At 40.4% G+C, this 13,664-nt stretch overlaps 1 protein-coding gene across 1 annotated transcript in view; it reads left to right on the top strand.

The window, feature by feature from the left end:
* Window positions 1–6,767: 6,767 nt before the first annotated feature.
* LOC116487887 (sulfotransferase 6B1-like) overlaps window positions 6,768–13,664 on the top strand; it is a 35,990-nt gene continuing 29,093 nt past the window's right edge. Inside the window, exon 1 of the mRNA XM_032185113.1 lies at window positions 6,768–6,934. The gene's annotated coding sequence lies outside the window, so the exon portion shown is untranslated. The remainder of the gene's footprint in view (window positions 6,935–13,664) is intronic.

Here is a 13,664-nt window from a genome sequence, read left to right as displayed (position 1 = left end):
CCCGTCGTCGTGCTGAAGCCTCCTGCATATGAAGATAATGCGAGGATATTGGTGCAGTGAGTGCGCACAGGTAGAACATTTCCCTCACAAAAAATGCAGTTCTCTTAACGCTGTTCCTTCCCCTGTTTGCTAGTGTTTCATGTCAGACACACACAGGGCTGGCACTCTTCACCTTGCCCCCTGGAAACCAACTCAAGTGTGTTATCTAATCATGGCCATTCACTTTCTAGTGCTAAATTGTTTGTTGTTGGCTTAAAAGCATGGCAGAGAGTCATTTTGTGAGATCGAGGTGTGTCTCAGCCTCCCAAAGTCACTTGAAGGGCTCAGGATTTGTTTTAAATGGGGTCTGGAAATGGTTGGTCACAGAAATCCAAGGTCGTGTTGCTGTTGCTACCCAGAAAATGCCATTTAAAGCTTCCAAGACAGCTTCTTAGGAGCTGCTCAGTTATCAGGCAGAAAAGCAAAGTGAATACTACCAATATGTGAAAGTGAATATCCTAATATAATGAATATACTAATAAAGTGTATAATACTAATATGTAGTCTATAGTGATGCAAAGGGTGAGAAGAAACCCTGATACCAAGACTCTGGTGAACACAGTGGAGACCGTACAACACAAAACTAATATTCTTCTGCCTACACCAAAATAGGAAGCATTTGGATCCCACAGGTCCTCAGATCACTTTGTCACATTCAAGGAGATTCTAATAGTTTCAGGAGTGTGTATGATTCTCTGCGAGGCAATGTACACAAAGCATACAGCCCATCTGTCTGTGGTCACCTCCTTCTGCCCATTTGGCATATCCTTAAAAGCTAGCATACCTCAAATTGAATGCCACTTGACTTTGTGCTGGAATACACAAGTTGGGTGAGTGGGAACAAGTTGCTCTGTCATCTGTTCACCAAGTGCCTTCTTTCAACACCATGTGTGGGTGGCTGTTTCTGCCTCCAAACCTGCAGCCAGCCTAGCTTTCCTGGCTGCGGCCCCTGTAGGAGTACCAGATGCGCTAGTGTAATGTCAAAAACAGCACCTGCTGGGAGGCCAAGTTATTCATGTCCACCATGTCCACCAAGTTATTCATGTACACCACCTCTGGTACAACACATTATTTAACAGCAGGACCAAGCCTTACTTTCACCATATCACAGACTTCATGTAGTTTAATGGTTTCAGAACTGTATTTACCCTGAAAAAAAATGAACTACATCAGAAGGGGTCTAGAGAGATCCTGTTCTGGCAAGTTGTAAATATTCACAGTTCTAATATTCACATATAAGATGGAACTGCAGAACAGTATGACCGATGATCATGGTGCTTGGTTAAGGTGTGTAAGGGGTACAATATGAACAATATTATCTAAGGCTTTTTTTTTTTTTTTTTTTTATTATGAATATACTTCTGCTGTTGCTTTCCCTATCCATCCCACTAAAATTCCCTGTGCAGAGCAATGCCTCAGAGCCAAGATGACTGGGCTCAATCTACGAAGTGGAAAGAAAAACTGCCTTCAAAAACTAAGATGCTTCTGAAGGTGCTGACAAAAGACAGCATGAAATACTGTCACCTCTTGGGTGGAGTGTGGCAGACAACCAGTAGTGTGCAGCATGTGGCAAGAATCTTGCAAAATGCCATGGCAGGTATGAGGAGCTGAAGCGTTTTTGTAAATCACTTGTCTTGGCACTTGTTAAAACAGACAATACAACACTGCTCCTTATTTTATTCAAACCGTGTTCTAACATGACCAAATACAAGTCACCGAAACAAATACCAGTTAGTATCTACTTGCTAGGAGAATTAGTTAATCTAAGGTCATATATCTTTCTTTTCCTCCTTCCCTTGCAAGGAACGGTTATCCCTTGCACTTTGTTCTTCCTTTTCTTTCATCTTTTTATCTTTTTGTGCATTAAATCCCAAATGGGCTATATCACAGCAGTATCTTTATTTTAATCAGCTTCCTGATTATCCCCTGTGTTGTACTGATTAGTCTTCCCCGGAACCCATGTGATGATGTCACTTAATCTTTTCAGATAACTCCACAAATAGCTTGTGCTATCTGATTTGTTGTGGAAAGAGTAAAAGGTATGAATTGCCACCAGTTTTAAAGCTATGGTATTATATGGGGCAATGGTAGTGATAAAGGTGAAAGATTCATAGTAGGAAATGGTCAAACTTCCACAATTCTTGATGACTGACAGAGAAGAATGTTCAATGCTGACGCTCTGTGAAGTTTCACTAGACTTTAGGAAAGACTTGAAAGAAGGGGAGAAGAGTACAGGTAACACCCCATTTTGCTGCCTAGCTTTAGTACACTGAATATAAATGCTGAAATGTAACTTGCACTTTTCAGGAGCCAGAAGTTTTGACTTTTCACTTGTGTTGCTTTGATTCCATTAATTTCAAAGACATTATTCTCAATTTATACAAGAGTCAAATTGACACTTCTGTTTTCCATCAATGGATTCCGAGGTCATGCATAAATTACATTGGAAGAGAAACCTGTAGTAAGGGAATTATGTACCTGCAAAATCAGACACCAAACCAGTAAAAAATAACAATTATTCTACATAATATTACTTTGGGCCCTGTTTTTTAAGATATGATTACACAATGTTGTTCCCCCTGTTAATAAATGTTGTTATTTCTCATTCAGTGTGAAAGATGTGTACAATGTAAGATGCGTACTCAGTGGGTGACTACTCTACACCCTCCTCTCTCATGCTCCAACCTCATGCCTTATTTACTGCAGATTACTGAAGCTGTGTACTAATGACAGAATTTCTTTCTCTCTCTCTCTTTTTTTTTGTAATGGTAATTAGCATTTTAGCTTGTAAGTACCTTACAGTTGGAACTCATAATGTCTTTATGATGTCCCAAAAGCTGTGAAGTTGTTTTTGTTTTCTAGGAGGGGACTTGAGACACTGAGTTTCATTTGAGAGATACTCACTCATTTTAGGTGCCCATTGGAGATGCCTTTGGTTCAATTTTTCCAGAGTACTTAGTATCGTATTGTCAATATATATAAATTGCAGAGTTCCCTTTGACTTCAGTTGCAGTTCTGAGCACTCAGCACTTTAGTAAATTGAATACTGCATATTTTAATTTGAATTTGAATCCCTAGAAAAATGAGGAACAGAGTTAGTGCTCCTCATATGGAGCTAGCTTGGGTGTGCCTTGCACCTGTGGTATAGAAATGCCCTCAGAGCCTCATAAAATACCAGAAAGGAGGCAGGTGTTATTTACCCTGTTTTGCAGATGTAGATATACAAAGAGGTTAACCCTTTAACCAAGGATCGAACAGGAAATCTGTGGTAGGACTTGAAAGTGAAGCTGCATCGTTAATTTGACCACAAAAAAATGACTTCACTCCCTGTTTTGTGGGTGCATATTAGCCAGTTTGTGTGGGACTAATGTTAATGGTAAGACAATTTGTATTGACCTCCAGATGTGTTTAAAAGGAAAATAGTTGAATATTTACTTTGGATGAAGTCCAGAGTACACAAAATACAGCGGTAATAACAGGCAGCTTCAAGAGTGAAACTACAGTTTGTTTCCCACATTTGCTTATGTTTTGTTTGGAAAAATCATTCAGAATCTTTCTGGCAGTATTACCATGTGAAGAGACAGAGTCTCTCTGTATAAGGTTTGGCTTGTGTATATTTTAACTGTAACTTTGGCCTGAGTTGGCACTAGCACGTGTGGCATTAGTTGAGGAAGAAATTCATCCAATGCTGTTTAGGACTATCTTTTGGCATGATGGAAACTCAGTGGGTGCACCAGCACACTCATGCTACCAGCCTTTCTATCCCGTTTTCTGTCTCTTTTCTGTCCTGTTGTTCCTAGATGCTCTGCAAACCTCTTGCCATTGATCCCACTAAAGGTCTGATGGAGAGGTACTGCCTAAAGGAATCTCCCAAGCTGTTAACATCTGGCAGATGCTGAAGAGGTTATTTGGAGGATGCAGAGCAGTCAGACGTGGATTGAGCCAAAACTAACAGAAGCCACTATCCTAGTCATGATATGTGGAAGTGTAGTTCTTGTATCTGTGACCATTGCTCATTGCATACCCAAGAAGGCTTGTGCTGAGCATATCCTTCAATGGAGAAGGACTGAGGCACCACACAGAAGTATGGGGTTCAGCCGTGAAGTGGGATGGAGCCTTTTGCCGTTTTTTGGAAACATTAACTTCAGCATTAAGAGCATTCTGAAAGTTGATTAAACCCTCATGTTGCCTACGCTGGGCAGTGTTAGTTCTGTGCTGTCACTGCTTGCCAGAGAATGCATAGTATTGTGTGTGCCTCTATGAGGTGACTGTAAGTAAATTGCATTCATCCGGGCATTTTGCCTAATTAGCAGAGCAGCTGCTTTTGAAAACATTCTTCTTAAAGGCTGATATCTCAAGGATTACTTTAATTAGAAAGAAACAAATCGCTGGTGAGATGGTCTCTTTCTAGAGAGTTCAGAGAATTTGATTTGAATTGAAAAAATGACTTTTTGAACTATAGCTTACAGGGTAATGGATGGGAAAGAGGAAGCAAGAGTGCAGCTGACATACAGCTTCTGCTACAAAAAACAGATTTGAGTTGATGGTGGTCTTTAGAGAGAGGAATCTTCTGAAAACATGAGTAAAATCCTGCCTTCAGCTACTGGGGATTAGGAGATGTCCATCTGTTTTTGTGATTATTTCTGTTTATTTTTCGCGAGGCTGCAGATTGAGTCTCTCTTGTGATGCTCCCAGCACAATGGTGGGGGTTGTAGGGATGGGAGGAGGTTTCCCTCAGGAAACCATGAAAGCATGAAAGCATTCAGTCTTGCCTTTTTCCAGTTTATGCCTTCCAGTTTAAATATTCATGTCTAAAAGGCCTTATTTTGGACCATGTGAAAATGTTTGTTTGTTCATAAATCTGTGGATAGGCAGCAAATGGGAGAACGTGAGCAATTATTGCATAGATGCAGACCCAGGAACCACGAGCGTGCAGGAGAATGGAGAAGATGGTGGGGACCAGAAATCCAGGGAGGCAGGAGGAGTGGCACAGAATAGCTAGGATGAGTCTGGGGCCAGAAGCTTGAGAGTGAAGCCAGAAAACAGATTCAGAAAGAATGGGAGGTGTGGGAGCATAATAGAGAATGGAAACCAGGAAGAAATTTATACGATTTTGTGTCACTATAACGGCTTCTTTGCAGGGATCTTGAAAGCATTACCATCATTTAACCGAGAAGAAGCTGAAGCACAAGGAAATTGTTTCAACTACCAAGGTCTAAGTTTATAACAGATTGCAACCATGCCGGGGGGGCATGTGGTAAGTACAGTTGGGCTGGGGCCAGCGGTCAGTCACTGCACCTCCACCTGCTTATGGGACTGGGCACAAAATGGGTATTAATGCTCTTTGGAAGTAAGTGAAGATTTTCATCTGGCTTCTTTAAGAATAAGACACCAAAAGTAGCTGCTGAGTGCTTCTGCCATGGAGTGGAGAGCTGGGTCAGAAGACTGTCCCACAGAGCTGGGGTAGGGCAGTTCTTGAAGAAGGGCTATCAGTAACTTGCTGCTGAGAGGGGCAGTGACCCTTCCCCATCACTTCAAAACCTCATCTGTGGTCTGGTGGAAGGGGTCAGGCTGGCTGAGGAGAATAATGATTATTTCTCCACATCTTTTGGTGTGGAGAAATTTATAGCTTTTACTTTTTTTTTCCAGCAGAACTTTATTTTCTTCCTGTCCTCCTGATTTCTGTAGGCCCTGCAGCATTTTTTTTCTGCCCTCATTAGCATTCATAATGCTTAGCAATTTCATATCACCTGGAGATTTCATTAAAATATTGTTAAAATCTCTTTTCCTGATCATTAATAATAAATGAGAATTCCATTCATTTGCTCTTCATTTTTACTTTCCCTTTACTTCCTTTCCCTTCAACAGCTTTTCAGCATAGGTGACCATGTTTGTGTATCCAAGCTGCCATCTTTTCTGTTTGTATGCCTAGTTATTCCAAGTTACACGTGATTCATCATTGGAGGGTCTGCTCCCATCCTTATAAGCTTCATTTATTCTTAAGTATGTGTCTTTCTGCTAATATTTAGTACATTAATATTACATAATATAATATAACATATTATATAATAATATATGTTTTCATATAATATAGTTATATAATAATATAATATTAAGTACTTCTGGACTGCAAAGCTGCCTTCTAAAAATATTTTGAATCTATGCTATTATGTTGTTTTAATCATTTGTCATTCTCATTTTCTTCTAGTCCAAGGGACCCCAATTTTCTCCTTTCACTTGTCCAGCATTCAGAATAAATGGAACCATCAAAGCCTTTAAAGTTATACCAATACGAGAATTGTGTACCATTGCTTCATATTTCATACTGGACACATCACATCAGATTTTTAACTAGCATTTGCATATGGATTTATCTTTTCACCATTTTGTTTGTATGTGTGATCTATGATCTTGCTGTTTTCAAAGTTCCATACTTTTCTGAAAAACAAAGCAAAAACAGCTGTGTGCAAGGCCTTAGCCTACTTCCTTAGCCTACTTCTTACTCTACTTCTTTGAAAAAGGAATGTATCTCCAACAGGAAAAACTGAACATCAATGTGCAGTTCTGCAGTATAAATATTCCTTCTGCCCTACTGCAGAATTCTACTCTGAAGTCCTATAAATGAAGGGCACTACCTATTTTTTCAGGGAAGATGAAAATTTAAAGTTTGTTTGTTGCAAAATAATCTTTTTTTTTTTTTTTTTTTTTTTTTTCCAGCATGAATAAAGCTCAATGCCAGGGAAGAAGAAGAAGAAAAAACAAAAACAGAAAAGCTGGGTCCTTTCATAGTAATGTATTGACAAGCATACTTAAGGATGGCAAAGATTTTCAAGACGTATGGTTAGAAAGGCACCAATTCAGCAGGATGCTTACACACTCATCTACCTCAAAATAGGTGAGCGGTCCCACTGAAGTCAATAGTGCTACTTCTGTGCTTAAAGTCAGGCAAACGCTGTAATATCTTGACTCACTACTTTTAATCTTGCCAAATGCTTCTGCACATTCTGGATCACAGCATGCAGAATGAAATGTCTTTTGTTAAAAATAGATCTGCTATCTTAAAGATATCCAGGAGGAACAAAGAAAGAAAGAAAAAGGAATTCATCTTAGAGTTTTACAGCATTCTGATATAGCTGATGTTTCTATTTATTTGCATTGGAGATCTGTGCAGGTAATGGAGGTTAGACTGCAATGCAGAGGATGACATGCTAATGTACTTTTATTGACTAACAGGAATTGAACGCATTCAGATAATGCACTCTTAGCTTGCTGGATGCTAAAAGGTCTGCTCCGTTTGGATTCTTTCAACAATAAAAAAACAACAGCAACAACAAAAGCCAACAGCCTGCTGACTTGTGAGGGCTGCGAATTTCATTGGGCATCCTTTGAAATGCCTTCTTTTTTCTAGGAAAGAGCAAATTGGACGGACCCAGTTTGCTTCTCTGACATGTATAGTTAGTGGGAATATGTTTGTGAGTTTTGTAAGCTAACAAGATTTATATGATGGTGTGTAAGAGTCATACTGAGCATTGTGGCAACTGGGAAATGTTTTCACTTAAATGACTTCTATTAAAAATGCAGCTCTGTGTATCCCCATAGAAGCAAGTCAATGAGATGGGAGAAAAAGCCTTATCAAATTCCTTGCTTCATTCCAATGATGTTAAATCCTAATTCCACTAGGATGGAACTGTATGGAAACCCACATACTGAATCCTCTGTTTCAGCCATTACTTAGCCTCTATTTATAAGAAGGAGACCCACTGTGCAAAACATGCCTTGGGGAGCATGCTTTCCTGCTGAGTCTACCCTGAAAGAATAATTCACAGAGCTTCAATTGCATCTCCATTTTCTGATAGGTAGGTAGGTCAGTAATAAAGCCACAGCAGAAATTACTTCAGCATTGTAAATGGGCAAAAGTTACTGGTGTACATCACATCACTGCAGTATTGCTGAATGCATCTGTGGAGCAATATTATGGAAACCTTTTTCATCAACAAAGCCTTTGCTTCACTTTTCATGACTAAATAGGGCAGTAGCAAACTAAAAAATTATGGTTCTTTCACTTTTTTACTTACTATAAAGATTAACTAAACCTAGCTACTTAATAAAATTGAATTATTTTACAGACAATGGTTCTTTGTTCATAGGATATTGCAGCTCCTGTCATTTGAAGAAGAGCTGTGCTGGCAGGAAGGTGGTGCTTATTGTGTGTATCTATTTTTTCAGCATACCATGCAACACCAGCAGGTTTGCAAAACTCTTGGTTGCATACCAGTACTGACATCGTCTCTCATGCTTTGCCATTCACATGTGGAGTCTGCTAAATTCATCATTTGCAGCAGGGTGGTGATCAGGGGCAGTTATAAGTCATTAGCGAACTGTGAAAAACAAATGGAAAACTTACAAGCATGCTGAGATAGCGGCTGTGTGCTCAGCAATGGGATGGGCTAAAGCACATATTGCACATTCCAGGACAGAAAAGAAGAATGGGAGACACATAGCTGATCTCTAATTCCTCTGCTACTGAGGCTGTGGCGTTTGTGCTTTGTTTAACATTGCTGCTCACAAATTTTTCTGTGAACAGGATGTGAAAGAGCACACACATGCACATATGTTACCTATGCCCTCTGACTTCACCATGTCATCCTCACTTCAACTTACTGCTCTTCAGCAAATTTGTATTTATTGTCAGGTGCCCAAGAGGATTCCTTGTTTATGTTCTTAATTGCATTTTTTTAGACTGATTTGATTGCAAAGTACATTGCCATATGCACACCTGGGGAAGAAAGAAGAGAGCAATTTGTAACCAGAGCATTTTATAAAATACTAGGTTCTTAAAATCACTCAAAGTAGCAGATGTCAATATCAGTAAACAAAGAGACAAAACAGTACCAGTTAATTGTGCATGAGATGATCTGATGTAAAATACATACTACAGTACATGATGTGTTCTCCCTTACCATGGCAGACTCATATGACCTTTCCACGTGCCTTTCTGATGTAAGAACATGAGCTTACAAGGCATCTCTTACTTGCCTTACTGTCCTTTTGGCCGCAGTGATACAAGGTATTCCTTCTTCCCACCTGTGCCAGGCTAGGAAATAAGCACCTTGAGTCTTACCTCCTGCTGAATGTTCTTATACTCAGCTTCAGAGGTGTTGTGCAGGACTTGCTTGAGTGGACAGGTATTGAGAAGCTTACAAAACTGAGGAGGGACTATGTGAAGTGAATGCCAATATAAATCTGCATAAAAACTGATAAAGCAGAGAAGTTCTCCCACGGGATGCCCCTCTCTAAATCCTGGAGAAGCACAAATAATACTAGAGTGCATTTCCAGTCATGGCTGGAAAATGTTGTGTTGTAATGACTCAGTATTTCCTACATATTAGTTATCTTGTCTATTAAAGCTTCAAGCCAGGGTCACTTCGAGTACACCTGAATCCAGCTTGAAAAATGTCCAGGCAACTAAGTTTGGTCTGAGCTTGACCTATTGCCTGTAAAACAGTCTCCTATGACTGGTAACAGGTTTTCTGGATGTCAGACATGCTTCCATTAGGAGCGGGAGCAGCACAATTGCAAGAGTTTCTCCTGCTCTTCTTCCACTGACAAAGGGAATTGTGTGTTAGTGCAATGGGCACGTTTCTGGTCTTACTGACCATGGGATTACTGTGCCGTTCTGGAGATGTGGAATGAGCTGCTACATCGATGCCATTATATGTGCAGAGATGCTCCTTCAGGTTCTGGCAGGACTGTGTGAGTGTCACTGAAATGGTGTCCCTGAGCCCTTTTGTGCTGCAGCACCATTCTAGCCCACATTGTTTGGTACTGTGGTGCTAGCTCATGGCCCTGCATTGTAGCTTGGGCATCCCATGAGTTCATTGTGCAAGCCTGCCTGAAGGACACTCTAGCTTTCTTACCTCTATACATTCTGCAGCAGCTGTAGATTAAAGCGCAATCAAGAGGCACAGACTCTTTTCATCACTTTTGCTGAGCTGAAATTATCCATCTGGTTGTTTCCATTCCTGTTTCTCAGATTCTCCTTCCCTGCAACACTGACAAATTTCCTCTCTTTTCTGTATAGAGCCATTTTTAAAAGCTCTTTCTCAGCAAAGCAGATGCATGGTCTCAATGCAGAAATCCTTATCCAGAATTTACCTTGCAAAGCTGGAGAAGTTAGTGCCCAGCCCCACAGCATGGTAGATTTCTTTTTTCCCTATTTCTCTGACCTTAAGTGAGACACTAGTGCTTATTTATTTATTTTCTAAACCTCATTAAGTATGCCAGAAGACCTAAAATCAGCCCTCTGTCCAAGCATCAGTGTGGATCAAGTTTTCTCTACTCTCTCTTGAAAAACAGGGGCAGCTGCTATACTCATTGTTACGATGAAGAACATCTGCCATCTCTTATCAGGAGCCTGAAACCTTAGCTGGCAGCTACCCTGCTGGATGTTTTTAATACCTGTAAAACAACACTGATCTACCAGCTGCAGTACAGATTAAGGACAAACACAGAAACATTTGCAAAAAAACAAGTATCTCCACATGTGTGGGCACCCAAAGAAATACTTCACAGAACAGGATGTTTTAAATTAGATGCTCAAATCTCCTTTCCTGCAAGCAAATTCTTGTGTAAATCCTGTAAAGCTGTTCCTAGAGAAAATTTGGAAGACTAGATTTGCTTTGTGTACATTTTCTGTTTGCTAATGAGCGTATTCCATTGCAAATCCATCCTGGCTAGCAGACAGTAATCCACCCCTCCCAGGAAATCGAATTAAGGTAGCAACAGGCAGTTTTTGTCTTTATTGTCCTCTGGAAGCAATGTTGAAGTGAATGGCATTGTCTGCTCTCCCCACCATGTAAGGTGACATGCAGAGATGGCAGGTGTTATTTTGTGGTGCCATAACAGAGACTGGGATCAAGTTCTGGTTGTTCCTTGGATTAATGTGGGAAACTGAGGAAATATGAGACTGATGAGGATGTTATGGAGGAGGAGATGCTCACTTCCCTTTCTAACATTGCTGAAGAGAGGGAAAATGGGACAAAAACCCATTTGCTCTCTTGCAAGCTGAGAAGACAGCTGCTCCAGACAAACCCTGTAAGGACACTAGCTGAATCATACAGCAGGTTTTCTGGAGAACAGCAGTGGTGCAACTTCAGCCATCCTTTTTGCATCATGTAGAGCAGCAGCTTGCCCCTTGTAATGGTGAAGGTGGTGGTGGTGGGCGGTCAGAAGCTGAAGAGTATTGGTATCCCACCAATGAAATGCAACAGCTTTACTTGTACCCCAAAGACCACTTCTCACGTGATGCTGGTCTCAAGTCAGTGTTTACACACCAGACTAGGCTTGGAACACATCAGTAATTTTCTCAGCTCAGCTCTGCTCCACCCTTGGTGTTTGTGTTCAGGTTTGTCACTTCATCTTTCTCAGATGTATTGGGAGCCCCCCAAAACAACCATGTGGTGTGAACCCTAGGAGTTTGATCTCTGCATACCTATCTCTGGAGGAGAGATAAAGAGTTGCTTTCATGGTTTCTGGGCTAAGTTCTCCAATGAAGGCTTTCATTTCTGGTCTGTGAACTCTCAACCTGGCAGTGCTGTGCTTCTCCCTTACTTACACACAGGGCTCATGCCCAGAACCCCCTTCCTTTTGGCTTTTCACCTGTGTGTGTAGTCTGGTTTCTTAGAAGATTAAATGCTGCTGCTGTCAGAAAGCAGGGTGTAATATATATATATATATATATATATATATATTTATAATTCTCTGTTTCATTTAATTTTAAATTAATCCATCCTGTCTTGCTGAGATGTAACAAGTAGTCTGCCTAAAAACATATAAATATGGTTAGATTACAAGGGACTTAAAAGATGCCCCACCTTGAGCTGTTTGTGAACTGCTTAGAATGAGCGGAAGTACATGGCAATGGGCAAAGTGTTATCCCAAGCAGGACTTCTCCCTTTGGCTGAAATTCCAGGATGGACCACAAATGACACAGCTGTCTGTGTCAGCAGAAAACCTGGGGATAGTTTGAATTTGTCCTGTTTTCACGTGGCAGCTCTGCATAAAATGTCGTGGTGCCCTAGACCAGAGAGCTGAGAACATAATAAAAGCTGTAAAGGCACTAAGACTGTGATCATGCTGCCACAAGAAGTCAGTGTGTGTGGGGAGTGTTTCTCTGGATTTCAGCATCAGCAGAATCCACCCCACTGATGTGGGAGTGCTTTACCTCACCACTGTTATCTCTCCTCCAAGATCAAAGTTACCATAACTCCCCACTTCCCCTGGGGGAGTAGCAACAAACTGATGAACTGCTTTGCTGGTAACAACTCAGTCAAGATAAAACAGCAAACAAACAAACCAAAAAGACGAAAGGAAGATGAACTCATAAGAAGCGATGCAAGAATAGAGCAGTTAATCAGTTGGCTTCAGATCCAATCTACCAAACATCCCATTTGCTGGATTATTTGCCCTAGGCTCAGACACCATGCTTGGCATTGCCCTTCATCCCTCCAAGAGGCATCCCACGGCTGTGTTTTCTTATGGTTCTCTACCCCTGTGTGATTGAAAACTCTGGCCCTTAGAAATTGGCACTTTGTGGAATGAAAGGAGCACAGTACCAAGTTTGTGCTAGTTGAGGCCTAACTGGCTTTCCAGTACGTGCTGTTGTGTCAACTCAGCCAGTAGTCACTGAGGAACGTGAAGGTGGAGGTGAAGGTGTATGTACTGGAGACGGTCCGTGGATAAGGTGCAGCCTTGAAAGATGTATTTCCTATTTTGAAACTGTTTATTTCTGCTGCTGATGCTAGTTCATGTACTTGGTCTTTTGCATGGTCCAGAGTGACATCTAATGGCACAGTAGCAGACAGCACCACATCTAACCAGAGGTAAGTGGGCAAAAAGCCATAGTTGCCTATCATTTATGTAGCGACAAGGGCAAGGTAAATTTAGTCAGGGGTGGAAAAAAAATAGATTATATTAAACTAAACTATAATGCTCCGTTTGTAGCCATACTTCAATATTTATTACCTGAATAAAGCTGGTAAATTAAGTAATCTAAAGTTAGGAAGTAACAAAATTAAGTTGCCTGTAAAAATGTATTTCATATATGTTATCTTAATGAACTATCAGTGAGTTTACACATATGCTATCTTAATGAACTACCAGTGAGTTTAAACAATATGAAAGGACTAAGTCAGGGCAATATTCCAGAAATGAGTCAATCCAAATATTCTGTTTTGAGTAAACATTAAGTATATATAATTGCTTTTATCAAAATTGCCAGGGTCCTTCAATACAGTTTGTTTTGAAGAAAACAGCATATTCTAATAAAAGATATTCCATTTTCAATCATTCAGTGCTGTGTTGTGGCATCATTGTTTTGTACTATGAAAACTGTAAATCTGGCAAGTCTTACTAACATAAAAATACATTTGCATATACTGTATAAATTCAGTTACAGGCACCAGTAAAGGCACCTTTGCATGATTAATGTTGCAAGAAATATACTTTATGTGCTGTGTTCAAGTGTAGGAGGCTGGCATTTAAAATGCATAGTTCTAAATACGGGATAACAATAGCAAGAAAATCTGTGGAATTGCTAGAGCTGACTTATTTAGGGAAATAGCAGT

This window comes from Aythya fuligula, chromosome 3, assembly GCF_009819795.1.
Source record: "Aythya fuligula isolate bAytFul2 chromosome 3, bAytFul2.pri, whole genome shotgun sequence".
Classification (NCBI taxonomy): Eukaryota; Metazoa; Chordata; class Aves; order Anseriformes; family Anatidae; genus Aythya; species Aythya fuligula.
The sequence above is the reverse complement of the archived record's forward strand: the minus strand, read 5'-3'. Positions and strand labels throughout refer to the sequence as shown.